Below are 20578 nucleotides of genomic sequence, written 5' to 3'. Positions count from 1 at the left end.
AGTTACATTTTTTTTTAAGCAAAATCCCTCTCCAACAATGTAGAGCTCATAAATGCTGTTTTATACACTCCTCCCAACTTTACTTCTGTTCCTTCTCGTCCCTCCTCCCTACTTTCCATATGCTGTTTTGAGAAGTAAATACCCTCTTTCTTTCCAAAACTTAATCATTACCTTTGCTTTTTTGAGGGAATCCCATCTTGTGTGTTTTATGTTCCTTATTCATCATGACTCCAATTTCCGCAGAATATTTTTTCAATCTCTCTCTTACCACCACCCCCCTCTTTGCTAAAACCTGGTGGAAACATTCCCTGCCTTGAAACTAAAGCAAACAAAATCCTTTTCTCAATGGTTTCACATAAAATAATCAAATGTTACTTCTTTCTTTTATTGCCAATCTATAAAGAATTTTTGTGCCTTGAATTTTTATTTTCAATATCACCCATTCTTTCCTTTGTTCACTGGAATATAACTCCTATGAGTTTGCAGGACCATAAACTTCAGAAAGGCTAACAGTATCTTATCCTTATCACTTTGCAATATGCTAGAGCAGAGAATCAATAAATAGTCATTGAATAAATATATGCCATCACCACTCCTAACACTGCCCTCACTTAGATAAGCAATGAATGACTTCTTGTAATTGTCAAAATAACCTATTTTTGAAAAACATCTGTATGGTTTTCTGCAGCATAGGAGACCCTTCTAGAAACGTTTTCTTCTCAAAACCCAATGAGCATGTGAAAAGATCATCAGCATCATTAGTCATAAGAAATGCAAATTAAAATCACAATGAGCTATTGCTGCACACCCAGCAGAATGGCTAACATTATAAAGATTAACACTAAATACTACATATTGGAGAGGCTACAAAGCAACTGGTCTTCTCATTCATTGTTGTTGTTGTTGTTTTAAATGTAATATGATACAGTCACTTTGAAAATATATTGGCAGCTACTTTATAAAGTTGAATATGGTCCTATATTATAATGTAGCAATTCTCCTTCTAGGTATGTACTCAAAAAGAATGAAATTATTTGTCTCTTGAAAAAACGAGTGTAAGAATATTTACTGCAGCTTTACTTAGGATAGTAAGTATTTGAAACAGCCTAGATATCCATCAAAAGGATACTTAGAAGCTTGGAATTTTAGCTCTATCCCCATTCTCCAGAGAAGAGAGAGGGAGTGGAAATGGAATTAGTGATGGATCATGCCTATGCGATGAAGCCTCCATAAAATCCCTGAACGTACAGGGTTTGGGGAGCTTCCAGTTGGATGAACACATGGAGGACTGGCGGAGTGGTGCCCAGAGAGGGCATGGAAGCGCCGCCCCTTCCCACGCACCTTGCTTTGCATATCCCCTCCACTTGGATGTTCATTTTATCCTTTATCATATGCTTTTATCATAAACCAGTAAACGTAGGTAAACTGCTCTCCTGAGATCTGTGAGCCTCTCTAGCAAATGAATAGAATAAACAAGTAGGGCTTCATAGGAGCCTCTGATTTATACCTAATCAGTCAGAAGCACAGGTGACAACCTGAACTTTTCATTGATATCTGAAGTGGTGGGGGGCAGTCTTGTGGGATTGATTCTTCTACCTATAGGTAGGGTCAGAAATGAGTTAAACTGTAGGACATCCAGCTGATGTCACAGAATTGCTTGGTAGAGTAGAACGCCCAGACATCTGGTGTCCGTGTTGTGGGTGTGGTACTGGTGGGAGAATAAAGGAAAGGCACAAAAGAAGCACTTAATTCTTTTTTCTTCTCAGCAATAGAATATATGGCTGTTATTACTTTGAAAAACAACAACTACACCCTGTTATCTGTTAGATCAATTCAGAATAAAAATAATAAAAGTTTTTCTTTTACTTCCAGGTATTCTTTCTCCAGTGCTCTTCCTTTCTTTTTATGTAGCTGTTTCTGACCTATATAATTTCCCTTCTTTCTAAACTTCCTTTGACATTTCTTGTAAGGCAGTTCTACTGGCAACAAAGTCTCTCAATTTTCACTTGAGAAAGTCTTTATTTCTTGCTTATTTTTGAAGGATAATTTTGCAGCATATAGAATTCTAGGGTACTATTTTTTCTATTAACATTTTAAAATACTTTGCTCTACTCATATTGTGTGCACAATTTCTGAGAAGTAGGGTGATGTTTGATTATAATATAACTAGGTGTGGCTTTTTGGCATGTGTCCTGCTTGTTCTCTGAGCTTTCTGGAGCTGTGGTTTGGTATTACTTTGGGGAAATTCTCAGTGACTATTGCTTTAAATATTTCTTCTATCCCTTTCTCTCTCTCTTCTCCATCTGGTATTCCTTTCATGCTTATTTTACACCTTTTGTAGTTGTCCCACAGTTTCTGGACATTCTGTTTATTTTTGTTTCATCTTTTTCCTCTTCAGTTTTTGAAATACTATGAACATAACCGCATGCTCAGAGATTATTTCCTTAACCACTTTCAGTCTATTAATGACCCCATCAAAGGCATTCTTCATTTCTATCAGTGTTGTGTTTTTTTAAATATGTTTTTATTGGTTTTTAGAGAGAGAGGAAGGGAGGGAGATAGAGAGATAGAAACATGGATGAGAGAGAAACATCATCAATCAGCTGCCTCCTGTAAGCCCGACAGAATCAAAGCAGCCACCTCTTGGTTCATGGGTTGATGCTCAACCACTGAGCAACACCAGCCGGGGTCTATCATTGTTTTTTATCTCTATCATTCCTTTTTTATTCTTTCTTAGGATTTCATCTCTTTGTTTACATTGCTTATTTATTCCTTTTTTATTGAATAAAATTCACATGTAATATTGTGTATGTTTAAGGTGTACAGTGTGTTACCTTGATACAATTATATATTGCCATATGATTGCCATTGTAGCCTTATTTATTATATAATTATAGTAAAATATTATTTTCTATATTCATTATACTGTGTGCCCATCTGTTTTTGTATCTGTGTACTTTATCCATTAGTGTCATTAACATATTAATCATAGTTGCTTTAAATTCTAGTCTGATAATTGCAACATCCTTGCCTATCTGAGTCTGGTTCTATTGCTTCCTCTCTCTCTACAGATTGTATTTTGCGCTTTTTAGTATGCTTTGCAATTTTTTTTAATGTTAGATATAGTGTACTAGGTAAATGGGACTCTGTTAAATATGACTTTAGTGGTATGCTCGTAAGATGTGGAGGGAGGGGAAGCGTCTATAGTCCTATAATTATGTCTCAGTCTTTTAATGAGCTAGTGCCTCTGTTCTGTGAACTTTACAAATGTTTATCAGGTTTTTCCCCCTCCCCTCCTTAAGTGGGATAGGATAGTTATAGGGGACTAGGGTTGAATATCATCTTTCCCTCATGTGGAAGATTAGAATGGGCTAAGTTGGGTATTTCCTTTTACCCAGGTTGGTTAGGCTCTGATAAAACCCCAGTAGTTTCGGCTCTGGTGAAATAGTTTGTCTGAGGCCTGACCTTGCTAAGAAGAACCAATGCTCTGGAGTAGGTATTTCAAAAATGGGTTACATTTCCTCTCCCTCTGGTGGAGGCAGGAAGGCATTTTCCTCTGATCTTCACTGTGAGAACAGTGCAGAGCTCCTGCAGGTAAAAGTCACAAATGTGGCTGGGCCCCCTAGAGTTTGTAACACTCAGACTTGTCCAAACTGAGTTTCCAATATTCATAAATTACAATTTAGGTTTTCCTACCTTGGTAACAGGTTCCCACAAAGGTTTTTGCTCATGAGTTTCTGCTTTAGTTAAGTTGTGATTCTCTGTACTCACTTGTCTGTCTCTCTAATTTGGGAGGTAGTGATTTGTCCTGTGACCTCACATCTTTAACACATTATATTTTATTTTAAATGTATTTTATTAATTTTTTCAGAGTGAAAAGGAGAGGGAGAGTGGTAGAAACATAAATGATGAGAGAAAATCATTGATTGGTCACCTCCTGCACATCCCACACTGGGGATTGAGCCCGCAACCCGGGCTTGTACCCTGACCAGGAGTTGAACTGTGACCTCCTGGTTCATAGATGGATGCTCAACTGCTGAGCCATGCTGACGAGGCTATAACACATTTTAAATGAGCTGTTTGTTTTTCAGTATGTTCAGTTTGTTTATCATTAGGATGGTTTGAAGACTTCCAAGCTCTTTACATGTTGGATCAAAAATTGGAAGAACAAATTCTATTTTTATATGACTGAATTGACATAAGAATTAGTGAATTTGCTTAACTTGGAAAGAACTAATTTTCAAACTGATATATTGGTTTCCTATTGCTGCTGTAACAATTTGCCACAAAGGTAGTGGCTGAAAACAAAACAAATATATTATCATTTGGAGGTCAGAAGTCAGTGATGGGGCTTACTATGATAAAGTCTAGTTGTTGGCAAGTGTGCATTCCTCTGGAGGCTGAGGCAGAGTTCTTTTTCCTTCCCCTTTTCAGCTTCTAACAGCTGCCTACATTCCTTGGCTTGTGACTTTATTTTTCCATCTTTAAAGCCACCAGTGTTGGCCAATCTTTGGTAAGCTGCCATCTCTAGTTCTCTCAGCTTATTTTTCTCTCCCACTTTTAAGGACCCTGGTGATTACATTGGACTCACTAGGATAATTCAGGATCATTTATTTTTATGTCAAATGATCAGCAACCTTAACTCTATCTAGAACTTTCAATCCTCTTTGCCAAGTGATATGCATATTCACAGGCTCCACAGTTTGAGATGTAGACATATTGGGGTGAGGGGCCTACCACACCTGATATGCTCTTGCTTTAAAAGCAAATGGAAGAAGAATGAAGCAGTTTTTTTTAATGTGCATAAAAATATTAAAGGAAAATTATTTGGTTGGGAAAGATTATGTTCAGTATTTGAAAGCACGTAAGTATTTTTGGAACAACTTGTGTATGTGAATTTACTCTTTCAAACATGAATTTTTTGATATCTAAAATTAACTCAAGTATTTCTACTGAAAATTTAGCACCCAAAATGAGATATGATGTTAAATGTAAAATATATACTATATTACAGAGACTTGATATAAAAAATAATGCAAATTGTTTTAATATAATGTTATATTATTTATATTTTGAAATTATTGGGCATATATTAGAGTAAATAAAACATAATTGTTAAAGTTAACATTACTGGTCTCTTTTAACTTTTTCTACTAAGTTTACTAAGAAGGTACATGTGCAGCTTGTCTTGTAGTTCTATTGGACAGAGTTGATATAGAATTACCAGTTTCTTATTTCTTTTTAAAAAAATATATATTTTATTGATTTTTTTACAGAGAGGAAGGGAGAGGGATAGAGAGCTAGAAACATCGATGAGAGAGAAACATCGATCAGCTGCCTCCTGCACACTCCCTACTGGGTATGTGCCCGCAACCAAGGTACATGCCCTTGACCAGAATCGAACCTGGGACCCTTGAGTCTGCAGGCCGACGCTCTATCCACTGAGCCAAACCAGTTAGGGCTCTTATTTCTTTATATCATTACTAGATCATCCCTATACTAATTCCATATAAGCAGTGAGAGAGCGGGGATGAAGATTGGCTACAGGGTATTAATGTGCAGGACACAGCTGGCACACTGCTGTTGGCTGCTCAGAGCACAAAAGTACTCAAGACCACTCCATGTGCCAGATATGGCCTCTGGCAGCCAGAATCCATATCTGTTCTCTATAATACTTCCGTTACATTGCATGGGTTGGAAGGTTGGAAAGTAAATTTTCCAGACTTCTTACTCACAGGGCTTATGAAGTGATTGAGATTCTTCCAGAGAGATGCAATAGGGTGATTTTTTGGAAGGCACCATTCCCTTTCCTGTGTCCATGGTTTTGGGGGAGGCCACACTCTACATTTCATTCTCTAGTTGTCAACTTTCTGGATAGTAAACAGTTATTAAGTTGGTAGCAGTTCGCTGCCATTTCCTGATCTCTGAATGGCAACTGTGGTGCTATTATTTTGACAACTAGTGACAGCCCTTTTATCTCCCCATGTCTAGCTTTTCCATAAAGGTTACAAGCATTTAATGATCTGTATAAAGGACTTCTTTGTTAAAATGCCTAGAATGGTTTCTATTTCATACTAAATGCTCCAATACTCCTTATTTTTAGATGAGAAAAGGACTTTCTAGATTTGTTTCAGGCTAGAAAGAGTCCATGGTAGGAGTTGAACTAGAATTAACTTCTTCCATTTCCTTTAAAATATTGTACATCTTCAGAGTGTAGTAGAAATTGCATGGTGTAATAGAAAGCGAATGCTTGAAGTTTGAATTCCAGCTTTTCTAGTGTGACCTTGGGCAAGTCTCTTGGCTGTGATTATCAATCACTTGGTCATATTTCTCAGTATCCTTATCACACAAGGTTATTGTAAATATTGAGATAATATTTATTACATTTCTTGGCACGTTATAAGAAAGTAATCAATACTCTTTATGTCATGAATATGAGCACACTATGATTGCAGTGCTCCCTTATACTTAAAATAAAGACAATATATGAAATTCCACAATCACTGTAAGGTGTTTATATACAATAGAGCTCATATGAATCTTACACATTGGGTAATAAAAAGGCATTGTAAATTCTTGTAAAAATTGTATTTAATGTTTACTCAGTCTGTACCTGAAAGTCTCTAAAGTTGTTGTTGTTTTGAAGAGAAAATTACATTATTGAAGCTGTTCTTGTAATTATATAGAACAACCATTGAAGTACAGAGATTGGAACCTTAAAGGAGGTAATTGCAATAGTTTTGATAAATTACCACAAGGATTTAAACCAATGTGGAAAAATGTGACTAAAAAGGAAGGACTGGAGTATAGTGCAATTTTGTAAAATGATAAAATAAAATAAAATCGATGGAAATTGAGGCTTATTAAGCATGAGCCATTGAGGAAGGGCCAATGTTGAGTCCAAGTTTCCGGATTCATATTTGTTCAGATGATCAGTGGGTCAGCAGGAGCAGGCAGAGTGAGAATTTTTCCACAATTTAGGAGTGGCAGATAGAATGAACTAAGTTTATTGGTTGAATTTGAGATTCTTATGGAATATTCAATTAGAGATTCTTGGCAGGAGCTAAGAGAGAACACAGAGAACAAAGATGAGTTGATCCTGAGGACCACATGATTCTGAAGAAGAGTAGTCTTATAAAAATAAGGGGATATATGTAGCCAAAGAAAATCTTAGTATTTTATTCATATTTTGGAATCCGGGTAAAGTAAACAAACTTGAAAACTTAAAAAGACAAGATAATCGGAACTGGATAATTAAATGTTAAAGACAGATTGGGAAAAATTAAAAAGTTAGACAAGACCAAGTATTGGTGAGGGCATGGATCAATAGGAACTACACATGGGGATATACATTTTACCACCATTTTAGAAAAAGCATCACATTATTTAGTAAAATTGAACATATACCCTCATGGTCCCATAATCCCATTTCTTTACATATTATTGAAACACTAAAGACATATGTTTACAACATTGTTGTAATATTGTAAACATAGAACATGATTTATGATAGCAAAAATCTGGAATCCACTCAACCTTTAAATGTATGGATAAATAAATTGTGCAGTACTTATACACTTAAGGGGTTATTATACCTCAATGAAGAATTTAAAGTTATATGCATTAATATGTATGAATCTCAATAATAACACTGAGAGAAAACAGGTAACCACAAAAATAATTAATATGGTTCTGCTTTTTAAGATTCAAAAATGGCAAAACTAAACAATATATTATTTAGAGATGCATGCATATTTAATCAAATTATTTTTAAAGTAGGTGACTGACAAATTTTAGAACTGCTTTAAGAATTTTGAAAAATAAGAACTAGACATATTTTAATCCATTTATGTGTAACCTATGAGGACATTTCAGATATGTAAGGACCCAGCAGTCTTGTCCCTATGTTCTCCTTCTTGTGGAATGATTAGAGGATGTAGTAATGTAAACCAAGATAGATCAAGACATAAGATCCAGGAATGGGTGGATCTAGCCCAAGAGAATGGAGAGGAGAAGCCTTAAGATAAAATAAGATGAAGACTGGGAGTTGAGTAAATCTTTAAAATAATCAGGGGAAAATGGGAGATTTAGTAAGTAGTTAATATGAGAGATATTTCTTAGTGATTAGGCACTGGTTACGGGGAAAGAGAGAGACAGAGGGGGAGAAGGGGAAGGAGGAGGGGAGGGTGAGGAGAGAGTAGAGAAGAAAGAGGGCAAGAAAGACAAGTGAAAAAGGATATTATTGATTAAAGGAACAACAAGTTTATGAAAATAAAAACAATCTTAGTACAATACTTGGCTCTGTAGTCAACAATTATGTACAGTTATGATGTTATAAACACTGATTGTTTTATTCAGTAAATCAATAGTTATTTCATTGTATTGGGAGGCATAGGTGAAGTCAGGTTGAAGAGAGAGCTATATCTCCATTTGGCCTAACAAGGAGTCAATAGATAAAAGCCAAATTGTTACTCGCTAAATAGCAATGTAAGCATATTATTTAGAAATGTGGAAGCAATTACCTAAAGAATCATTTAATTTTTTTTCCTCTGAGGAAATCGTTTGAGAGATAGGAAGACATAGGATTAGTGAACACACTTTAATATAAGCCTTTTGCTTCATTTGAAAAACAACTTTGTATACTAATTTTTGATATTTAAGAAAATTAACTAAAATAAAAATTGCCCCAATCATAAATTTTCAAGTTTTTACTTTATGTTTATTCTAATTTATCTGTTTGGTAAATAAATGGTCTCTGTCCTCAAAAATATACAAGGCAGACATACAAGATAGTGATTTTTTTTTTAATGAAATTTACTTTCCATGAGCCACCAATTTTGAGAGAATTCTACCATCCAAAGCTCAGGTCTACATTAAATATTCCATATGGATGAAGTACGTGGATGGTAGAACTCCAAAGATCTTTCTGAATGAGAAGTATAAGTTTGAATGTTCAGTATCTGCTAGAAAAGAGCTACTTTCTCCTGCTTACACTCTGGTCTCCTTTACTGAAACTTTTCCTTTCTATACAGTTTTTCCATACACTCTTGGTAGTGTGTTGGGTTAAATGCCCTAAATGGTTACATTTACTGTTGATGGTTGTTGTCATGGTTACAGAAACAGCAACTTCAGCAGGCAGTTAAACTGACTTCATGATATGCCTTTGCTACAAGAACCAAGTTCTAATTTTCCAGTTGTACTTGGATCTGAAATTTGGCTTCACATGAGTTCAGTCTATCCCAGGACAAAGTGAAGCCAAGTTTACATTGTGTATTAAATGGTCCAGTGGCCGACACTAATTTTTCAAACATGACACATACTTTATAAACTGGAAAATAATAGTCCCATAATAAAACTGTTGGATTTATTTTAATTTTTTTCTTTTTTTCTTCTTTCAGCCCAAACACTTTTCTTTAAAATTTCAATTTTCCTTAGTTTTTCAATTGCTATCTTTTATTCAATAAAGAAAACAAAGATACCTTAATCACTGGAAAGGACAAGTCAGAGATAAGCATTAATCTCTCCTCATTCTTTCCATTCATTTTGTTTGCTCTCTTTTTAAGTTTCTCACCAAGAGTCACTGCTTTTAAATCAGAGTCCCATTGACCTTTACAAAGGACTGCTGATTCCTTAACCACAGAAGCTCTAGACATGAAGCAGACAGTTCTGAAGTTGACATAAGGAACTACATCTCCTAAAAAAAATGGGATTGCCATTTCCTATTCCAAGAATTACACACTAATTCTAGTTTTGCCTTAGAAGTAACTGCTTGCTACCCTATAATAGGAAAAGTTGGTTAAACTGTTAAAAATTAAAATCTAGCCGAAACCGGTTTGGCTCAGTGGATAGAGCGTCGGTCTGCGGACTGAAAGGTCCCAGGTTCGATTCTGGTCAAGGGCATGTACATTGGTTGCGGGCACATCTCCGGTAGGGGGTGTGCAAGAGGCAGCTGGTCGGTGTTTCTCTCTCATCGATGTTTCTAGCTCTCTGTCCCTCTCCTTTCCTCTCTGTTAAAAAATCAATAAAATATATTTTTTAAAAAATTAAAATCTAATTTTCTTTTATGAGAGTAGAATACAACTGGACCAATTTCGCATAACTGATTATACTTACTAGATGTCAACTTGAACTTGTAAATGACAACAAGAGACCCAAAGTTACTTGAAGCAGTACAGATACTCATAACTATCATGATTGGTGACCTCAGAGTTTCAATGGAAGTTAATTAGTATATATGCCTGCTAAATTATCTGTTTTTTTTTCAGAAAGAAAATAAAACACACTGCAAATGTTTTTGTCATCCTTACCAGTAATGTTGGGTTGAGACCAATAGAGTGATGAGTTTTCTTGAAGGTTTGCTAGGTTTTATCTGATACTTTTTGGGGTGTCAGCACTCATGAATGACAAGCAGATATGTGCTTGTGTATCACACTCAATATTGGAATCCATTTCAGAATTAACACTGCTGCCAAGCTTACATTGGATGGACCTTAGAGTCTTAAATTGAACAACCCCTGTTGAATGAGAAGGGGCTGGAGAATAATGTCATTGCCAGAATGGGGAGGAGTCAGAGAGCTATAGCCATGGTCACTCTTACATTTTCTCATCCGTTCTATAAGCAGTGGTTAACTTGGACAGGTCATTAACTTAAAATTCATCATATTAACCAACCAAACTCATCATCTCACGGAGGCATATTTCTCTTTCAATGTTCCTTTCACTATAAAAGGGACCACCATCCCCAGCTAGTCAGTCTTAAAACCTAGAAGTAATTCTTGATATTAAGTCTCCCTTATATTCTATATCTAATCATTCATTCATCAAATTGATCTTCCTACCTCAGAAATATGTCTGAAATATTATTATTCCTTCTTATGACATCATCATTGAAGTTCAAAGAATTATTACTGTGGAAGGTTTCTAATTACTCTTTCCATGTTTGCCCTCACCAATTCATTCTTAACCCAGAAACCAGAGGAATCTGTGAAAATGAAAAAAAAAATCTAATCTTTTCTTTCTATTCTGAAAACTGTGTAGTAGCTTCACATTTTCTTAAAATATTAAAAATCTGTACAAAATGCAGTGTGGTCTGTATAGCTTCAGCCTTATCTCCTGTCACTTTACATTTGTTCTTTATGATATAAGAGGTTTGACCTTCTTTCAGATATCAAGCATTATTTACAGAATCTACTGGTTCTGGGATTTTTTTTTGCATGAGAATATATTACTCCTTCTTCCTCACCCTATATCTCATCTTTTTGTGTTAGTTTTTTACAGAAAACTTCCTCTTCCCTGGGCAAATTTAAATCCCCTTGTTTTAACCCAGTGCCTTGGACCTGGAACCTTTTCTTTCCTAACATATCTCATACTTCAATTTCTATACTTCCATCTCCACACTCTAAGCCCCAAGTCTACAGAGGCTTTATCTTTCTTGTTCGTACTTGGCCTCCTTATTTCTACTATAAATCCTGGAACATAGTAGAAGCTGGATAAATGTTGATTTAATCAAAATGAATGAAATATACCAGAATGATAAAAAATGTGTAGTAGCAGCTTCTTTCAAAATGTTAAGGTCTAGAGATTTTCAGAGCAGTGGCCAGTGGGGACAGTCCTCCTTTATCAAAGGCCCTGCCGTGTTCTGAAATCTTTCTAGGCTTTTTGGTATACTCAAGAAAACCCTCTATACCAAAACAGAAGTGGTTAAATAATGCCAATAGAAACGCCCTGAAGAATACATCGTAGCATGCTCTGATGCCCTTGTCTTTCTTTAAAGATGTGAGGTTCTGAGAGATTATATAAAACCTAATCCCTTCCTATGGGTTTTAGAAAATATTGAGAACAAAATACACGTAACCCTCAGCATATGTTTGTAGTCACTCCAAAGTAAATGTTTCTGCTGTACCTTGTAGAAAAAGTGATTTTGTGACTCTCTGCTTTTGAAAGTAGGCTAGATTAATTTTCAAAGACAACTTCATTGAGAAGTATATTTACTTTAGAAGCAGCATCTTTCTCAAAGTCTATATCCTAGGACTAGTATTTTCCTTGAGACGTTTGTAAGTTAAAAAAAAAAAAGGAAACCCTACATCTTTGGGGATGGGTGGGTCACATTGCACTGTATCATACTTTAAAAAATTTGAGCAACATAGATTAACTAGATTTTCTGGCATTTCTGTTTGTATATTTTGAATGCTTATTAAAATCTGATTCACTCCAAAGCCAATGGTGAAATTCTAATGTGATGGGAGAGAGAATGAATTTCAAACAAACAAGCTTATGAGTCTCTTTACCCCTCAAATAATCTAACATCTAGCCTTAGTCATCGTTTTATAAAATAACAGTAATCACACATATATTGCCTACTAGTGTAATGAGAATTTAATGAGAAGTGTATTCCAGATTTTCTACTAAAAAGTATCTCATTAAATCTTCTAACCTCCAAACCACAGGAGAAAAATTGTGACAAAGCATTTTATATGAAAAACTAGAGGCCCAGTGCACGAAATTCATGCACGGGGTTCTGTGTCCCTCAGCCCAGCCTGCACCCTCTCTAATCTGGGACCCCTCGAGGGATGTCTGACTGCCCGTTTAGGCCCGATACTATAAACGGGCAGTCGGACATCCCTCTCACAATCCAGGACTGCTGGCTCCCAACTGCTTGCCTGCCTGCCTTCCTGATTGCCCCTAACCGCTTCTGCCTGCCAGCCTAATCACCCCCTAACCACTCCCCTGCCAGCCTGATTGATGCCTAACTGCTACCCTGCCAGCCTGTTTGCCCCTAACTGCCCTCCCCTGCAGGCCTGGGTCCCCCCCCCCCAACGTCCCTCCTCTGCCAGCCTGGTCACCCCTAACTACCCTCCCCTGCAGGCTTGATTGCCCCCAACTGCCCTCCCTTGCAGGCCTGGTCCCTCCCAACTGCCCTCCTCTGCTGGCCATCTTGTGGTGGCCATCTTGTGTCCACATAGGGGCAGCCATCATTAACCACATGGGGAAGCTATCTTGTGTGTTGGAGTGATGGTCAATTTGCATATTACTCTTTTATTAGATAGGATATGTAGCAATGTTTAGTAATTAATATTTTTTCAAAAGGGAAATTTCATAATTTCTATTATTGTAACTGCAATATTTTATAAATCATTAAATTGCTATGATTTTTATGCTGGGGTAACTTCAAATGAAGGTTTCATACAAATTCTGGCTGTTGCCATCAAATGTCACGTAACAGAATGGCAAGCCGTCCCCAGCATGTGCACAGGGAGAAGCTGACTGGTACTGCAATCAGGGGCTGCACTTAGAGACACTGGGGAAACAGCTGCTCTGAACGCTCTTTTACATTCACATCACTCTCAGCAGGTCTGCAAACCATAAATGGGTTTCAAAGAATGAAAAGTCAGGAATTGGAGCAGATAGAAAATGGGTTTTGAGACAAGTCTAGGTATGGAATTGGAAATGACTGAATTTTTAATTCTTTATCAAAGTTGTACCTGCACAGAACCTGACCTTAATTTCCTCATCACTCCCCTCCCTCCACCCAATCCCTATCACTTGTATTTGGTGAAGGAAAATTCAAGCTAAGAGGAAGCCTCAAACACAGCAGATAAACACAGCATCCTCCACCTAAAGAGTCACACCTTAAAGAGAACAAACGATTTTCCCCCAAGACAATTGCTGTTAGCAAATATCTGGCTGGAAATGGCAATCACTGACTCTGACTGGAGATGGAAATTATCTGCAGGAGTCTCAGTTATTTAAAGTTTCAATGATTTCCCCACGTGCATTTTTGCTGAATTTATGTTTAAGAAGCAGAAAAGTCAAAGAATAATTTCTCTCTCTTTTTTTAAAGAAAATAACAATAAAATTTAAGTCTTTGTAAATGCATTGCTTAGTCTGGTTAGTTTCCAAGATTCACAGATCTGATTACGTGTATGTATCTCCATGGCTTCTCAAAAGATAGAACAGCAAATCAGCAAATTGCAAAGGTTGTACATAGATATTTGGAATGGGGTAAGAGCCTTTCCTTTGATATGAAGGGGAGAGGAAACCTGATGCATAGGAAACACCCCTGTGTCGGAGAAGCAGTTCAGCTGGAAATGCAATGCTTCAGCTTCTAACGTTCACATTTGTCTTTAAGAAAGAATCACAACTTCACTTACCTAAACTGTATTTCATTTTATGTATTGATTTTTATTAAATGACAAACTCTCATCATTGGTCTAAGTGTAGGATTCTTTTATATTTTTATATTTATTCCCATATTGAGTTACTCATTTAATAATATAATGAATCCCTATGAAACTACTGACCAAACCAGCACTACAGCCTTACAAATAACTTCTAAGGGATCCTCTATTATGCCATTTATCTTCTCCACTCCACGTTATTCTCAATGTTGAGTTTATGGGTGTGGATGCTGAGGTTAGCTGCCTGGATCACCTATTTAAGACTGAGGAACTTAGCCAAGTGCTGGGGTACTGGTGATTGACAGGTCTTCCTGCATTTTCCTCTTGGAATTGCCTGAGAGCCTCCTCATCCAAAATCATTTCCCTGTTAGAGGCAGCGTGTATCCAATCAGTTTCTGTGTGTGTGTGTGTGTGTGTGTGTGTGTGTGTGTGTGTGTGCACACGCATGTGTGCATGTGACTGTGTGCTTGTGAGATGGGGACAGTTGGTGGGCCTATATAAGTCCAGCCACCTTGCTGTAATACAGGACAACTCTAGGGATCATCCCAGTTCCAGACCTCTCTATGGGGGCTGCTGAGACTTTTATATTTTGAGACTGTACCTCACCCATCCAGACTTTAATTCTTACTTCACTTTCTACCCTGAAATCTCCCTCTCAGATTCTGTTTTCCAGGGAACCCAATCTTTGACATTATTCCTGTACTTTTTTCAACAAATGATGAAGTGCTTTGCATATCCATAAGCCAATAAATAAACCTCTTGCCTATTACAAAAATTAACTCGAAATGGGTAATGGATTTAGGTGTAAAATGTAAAGTCATAAAACTTTTAGAAAATAATTAAGTGGAAATACTTGGCCTATAAAAAGATACTCAACATCATTAGCCATCAGGAAAATTCAAAGTAAAACCATGCAATATTCTTACACACCTATCAGAATGGCTAAAGAAAGACCTAATGACAATAACAAATGCTGGCAAGGATGCAGAAAACTGGATCACTCATGCATTGTTGGTGGGAATGGTACTGTCACCTTAGAACACAGTTTAATATTTATTACTAGAGGCCCGGTGCACAAAAATTCATGCAAGAGTAGGCCTTCCTTCCCCTGGCTGCTGGCACCGGCTTCCCTCTGGCACCCAGAACCCGAGCTGGCTTCCCTTGGGCTGCCTGCAGGCACCCTGGACCCAAGCTAGCTTCCCTCCAACCCTGGCTTCATCAGGAAGGACATCGGAATGACATACAAATGACATCAGGTCTAATTAGTTTATTACCCTTTTATTATTATAGATAATACTAAGTAGACACAGGGGAAGCTCTGGAACCAGAGTAGAAGTTACCCTGTGGTAAAAGCAGTGTACATTACAAGGGAAATCTTCAGCCGCAGCAGAGAAGCCAACTCTCTTCAGTCTTCAGTCTTCAGTCTTCAGTCTTCAGTCTTCACTTGGGCTGGAGCCTTCAGTCTTTGCTCCGTGCCTGGGTATGCAAATTAACCCACCAGCTTTGTTGGGTTAATTTGCATACTCACTCCTGATTGGCTGGTGGGTGTTGCGGAGGTACAGTCAATTTGCATGTTTCTCTTTTATTAGTATAGATTCTACACTCTTTCCTTTCACATACCTAATATATATCAGGAATTGTATATATTCTGTCCTTTAATCATGATTTATCTCTTTGGGTGGTCCTTTATTCCATATCTACACATTGCAGTATTAACCAACCTTTACTGTCCTGCTCAGATAGGATTTCTCCTCTTCAGTGAATCCAGCCTTAGCTCCCCCCCCCCCGCACCCCTTAACTAAAAGTATCCTCTCCTGCTGAGTTACATATGTGTGAAAAATAGAAAATATGACTTCTGTAATATTATGTATTTACATGTCTTCAATTTGCCAGCCAATGTTCAACAAAATCACATGATCATCTCAATAAGACAAAGACAAAAAGCATTTGAAAAAATTCAACACCCCTACATGGGAAAAAAAAAATTCACCAATCTATTATCCCACAAGGGATCTTTCTCAACCTGATAAATTGAATCTCCAAAAACCCACTGTTAATGTCATGCTTAATGGTAAAGACGGAATGCTTTCTCTCTAAGATCAGGAACAAATCTATCTCACAACTTCTATGCCACAATGTTCTAAGGTCCTGGTCAGCGCATTTAGGCATGAAAATGAAATGAAAGCCTTCCAGATTAGAAAACTAGAAGAAAAACTTTCTTTATATGCATGTGATATGATCTTATTTATAAGAAACCCTAAGGAATCCACTAAAAAACTATCAGAAATAATGAGTTTAGAAAGGTCACCAGAATATAAGGTTAATGTACAAAATAAATTGTAGTTCTATACAGTAACAATGAGCAAAACAAAATTGAAATTACAAAAGCAATTTCACTTACAACAGCAATAGAAATACTTAGGAATACATTTAACAAAATAAGTGCAAAACTTACACTCTAATGACTAAAAAAGCTCTGTTAGAAGGTATTTTAAATAACCTGAATAAATTGAAAGTCATTCTATGTTTATAGATTGGAAAACTTAATATTGTTAAGATGGCACAAACTCTGTCAAAATCTCAGCTGCCTTCGTTATAGAAATTTACAAGCTATTCTAACATTTATATGGAAATTCAAGGAACTGAGATTTTTTTTTAATCTTTAAAGAAAAAACACAGTTGGAGAACTCAGTTCCTAATATCAAAAGTGACTAATGAAATTACAGTAATCTAGACCATGTGGTAATAGAATAAAAATAAAGATCAATGGAAGGGAATTAAAAGTCCAGAACGAAGCCGTCTCATTTACAGTCAGTAGAATTTTTACAAGGGTGCCCAGACATATAAATAGGAAAAGAATCTTTTTTCAAGTGGTACTGGGAAAATGGGTATACACTTGTGAGGGAATGAGGCTTGGACTTCTGTCTCACTCCATATACAAAAATATCATTCCCAAATGGATCAAAAGCCTAAATGTAACAGATAAATGTTTTTTCTTAGAAGAAAATATAGGCATAAATCTCTGTAACCTTGGATAGTTAGTTTCTTAGCTATGACATTAAAAGCACAATTAACACAAGATAAATAGGATATCATAAAAAATTTTTTTTAAAAAAAGATTTGCTCTTCAAAGGGCAACATAAAGAAAATAAAAAGGCAGACCACAAAATGAGAGAAAATTTTTGCAAGTTATCTATCTGATAAGAGGTTTGTATCTATAATGTATAAAGCACTCTTACAACCCCAAAATAAAGGTACATGACCAATAAAGAGGGGGGGGACACATACAATCACCAAAAAGCACATGAAAACTCAACATCATTAACTATCAAAGAACTGCAGACTAGAATCCTTTTACAATATATATTCACTTCCACTAGGGTGGCTATAATCTAAAAGACAAATAATGAGAATTATTGGTAAGGATGTGGGCAAACTGGACCCCTCATTCACTGGTGGTAGAAATGTAAAATAGTGCAGGTGCTTTAGAAAAATGATTTAAAGTGCAGTTACCATATGATCTAGAATTCTTATTCCACTGTGAATACCCAGAAGAACTGAAGACGTATGTTATGAATGTTTATAGAGCCATGATTTGTAATAGCCAAAAAAGTGGGAATAATTAAAATATTCATCAACTGATGAATAAACAAAGTGTTTATTTCCATACAATGGAATTTTATTCACTTCTATAAAGTAGCAAATTATTGATGCATTGTGCAACACGGATGAACCTGGAAGACATTATGGTAGGTGAAAGAAGCCAGTCACATGGAGAGTGATGGTGATCACCTGTGTTTATGGATGCACAACTCTGTGAATAACTAAAGTCATTGAATCACATATTTTACAACGGTGGAGTGTATGATATGTGAATTCTATCTGAAAAAAAGATGTTAAGAAAACTAAAGCCACAGGACAAAATAGCTGTCACTGATTACCCTTATGTGTGAGAAAACATTCTAAGATTTTTACCATAGGAGTGGGATGAAAGTTGGTTCATCCAGGAAAAGAAACATTTTCCAGGTATTTAAAATGAAATGGATTTAATATAGGGAGTTAGGTGCACATAAAACTGTTAGAAAGAATACAGAGGCAAGTGTGAGGCATCTATCACCAGCTTTTAGGTCACAGATGCAGCTGTGATCCAGAAAGTCAGAAAGTGGCTGCCACTAGAGGTCAGGAAAATGCAGAAAATTACTCCCAGCATCTCAGCTGCCTCAACACTCCTAGAGTAGGTGATTGGCAGGGGAATGAGTTCCAGCTGCTCTGTAAGAACTCAATCTGCCAAGCCTGTGTGTCTCTCACCTCTGGCAAAGGAAAATTGGGTTCTATTTTCTGCCTTTCAAATTACATACTAGCTCATCTCATTGGTAGAATCTAAATAAACATATAAACCAACAAATAAAAAATAAGGCACTTGTCTAAAGGCCAGGATAGCCCATATGCCAGTGGAACTGTAAATGGTAGTTTAATTCCAAATTGAACTCGGGCTGTATTCATCTGAGTTATTCACAACTTCGTCAGAGGAGTGTAGAGGCTAATTTTTTTTTTCTGGGGCACAAAAGCCCTAGCTACAATCCACTAATGCCTTACTCTCTTCTTAGAAGAACAGATTTAAATGTCATTAATTTTCCCTGATGATTCGATTAATGCCAAACAAGTATCCACATTACTCTCAAATCTGTTAGTCACGATTTTCTGTTGTGTTAGCACCTGTAATAAACTATTCTCTTACTTCCTTTAGATGCCTGGGGGTGTTTGTGTCCCAGCTGCCATCTGGCAACCATTGCTAAGCCAGTGGCTCCTTTTCTTTTCTCCAATTAGTCATCATAGGAAAGTGCAGTGTTCATATGAATGTGTGCTCATTCTACAAATGAATGAAAAGAAGCTGACTCTGCTCAAAGTCAAAGATATGAAAATAGATGAGAGTACTTCCAGAAGAACTGAATGGAATGTGAATAAGAGACGCTTTAGATTTACACATAACTTCCCAACTTTTACATAATCACCAAACATTCATGTGTGCAGTTTTATTTCCATTGGCTTTAAGTAATTCAGTGGCTCTGAGTCACTTTATTTCTATTTATTTCTTTCCTTCAGTCCCTCACCCCTGTACCCTCTGACCTTCCGTTTTTGTGTGTCTCCTTCCTACTTGGGCATGTTTGGCTTGCCTCTGTAGTTCTAATCTTTAGTAAGTGGATGCTTTTCTGAATAGGATGCATTTTAGTACTTCCCTGACATTGTTTAACATCCTATCCAGAGTGTCAGCTTGCATCCTTGTAGCTCATATACACAATAGAATATACTCTTGGGTGATGTGGAAAAGGAAACTCTTGTCTGGTAGGCAGAGACATAAATTCCAGGGTGGTATGCAAGTTAACTAACTGGTGCAGCTTTTGATCCTACCTGTTTATGCCAGGCGGGTTGTAAGACAAAAGGGTGAATGAAGCAGAAGGAAAATCAGAGTGGGCTCTGTTTGTGAAGAGGTGTTAATTAATGGTTTCCTGAGTTAGAGGACTGGCTTGCAGAGCTTTTGATCTTGGCAGATCCTCAGAGTAGGATTGTGAAGGAAAGTTCCAGGTTGTAAGCACCCAGACAAGGGCTACATCTGTGCTTCCGGCTTTACACAGCCTCGGGCCATACGTGGGTGGTCACTTAGGAATACCCAGTGACTCACGTAGTAAAGGACTACCAGTTGGCTTTAAGACTAAGTGAGACCAATGTCTGTGATGCTTAGACAATTCCCCAGGTTCCTCTTTCTCACCCTGGGATAGATGATTCTGCCTTTATTCATGTAACAGTTTATTTATGAGATTAACATTGATAAGAATGATTCCCACTGAACAAAGTTTTAAAGGTGATAAAGAACACCAAGAAGTCATATCGGGAAGGAAAGTAAAGAAATATGAGAAAAGGTTTTCTAGTTGCCTATTCTATACTTGCCAACCCCAATTTATTTGTTCATTGCCACATACTATATTGGTTATGTACTTGCCAATCTCCCGTGCAAAATTGTAAATGACTTGAGGGTGGAAGATTATATTCATATTGCTATGAGATTGACTAGAGAATTTTGATTAGACTATGTTAAACACAGCCTATGCTAAATGCTAGTCATGGAGTGAGGGCAAAGAGCAGAACCGTGACAGGAATTTTGGATAGTAGTACCCATAGTTCAGACAGGGATTTGGCAAAAAGGTAAATCCATAGGGGAAAAAGGTACCAGTTTATTTTCTACTATCTTCTCACTCTTATCTGCTTCACCTTAGCTTCCCATATACTGAACTCTTAAACGTAGGTCTTGAAGAGCAGAAGGGATTTTAATGGGCAGAAACAAAGATGGGGATTTTGGGGGGGAACAGCCTGAAAAAATGAGGATTATCATTTGCAAAGTAGAC

Source organism: Cnephaeus nilssonii, assembly GCF_951640355.1.
Source record: "Cnephaeus nilssonii genome assembly, chromosome: 5".
Lineage (NCBI taxonomy): Eukaryota > Metazoa > Chordata > Mammalia > Chiroptera > Vespertilionidae > Cnephaeus > Cnephaeus nilssonii.
This window is presented reverse-complemented; position numbering follows the sequence as displayed.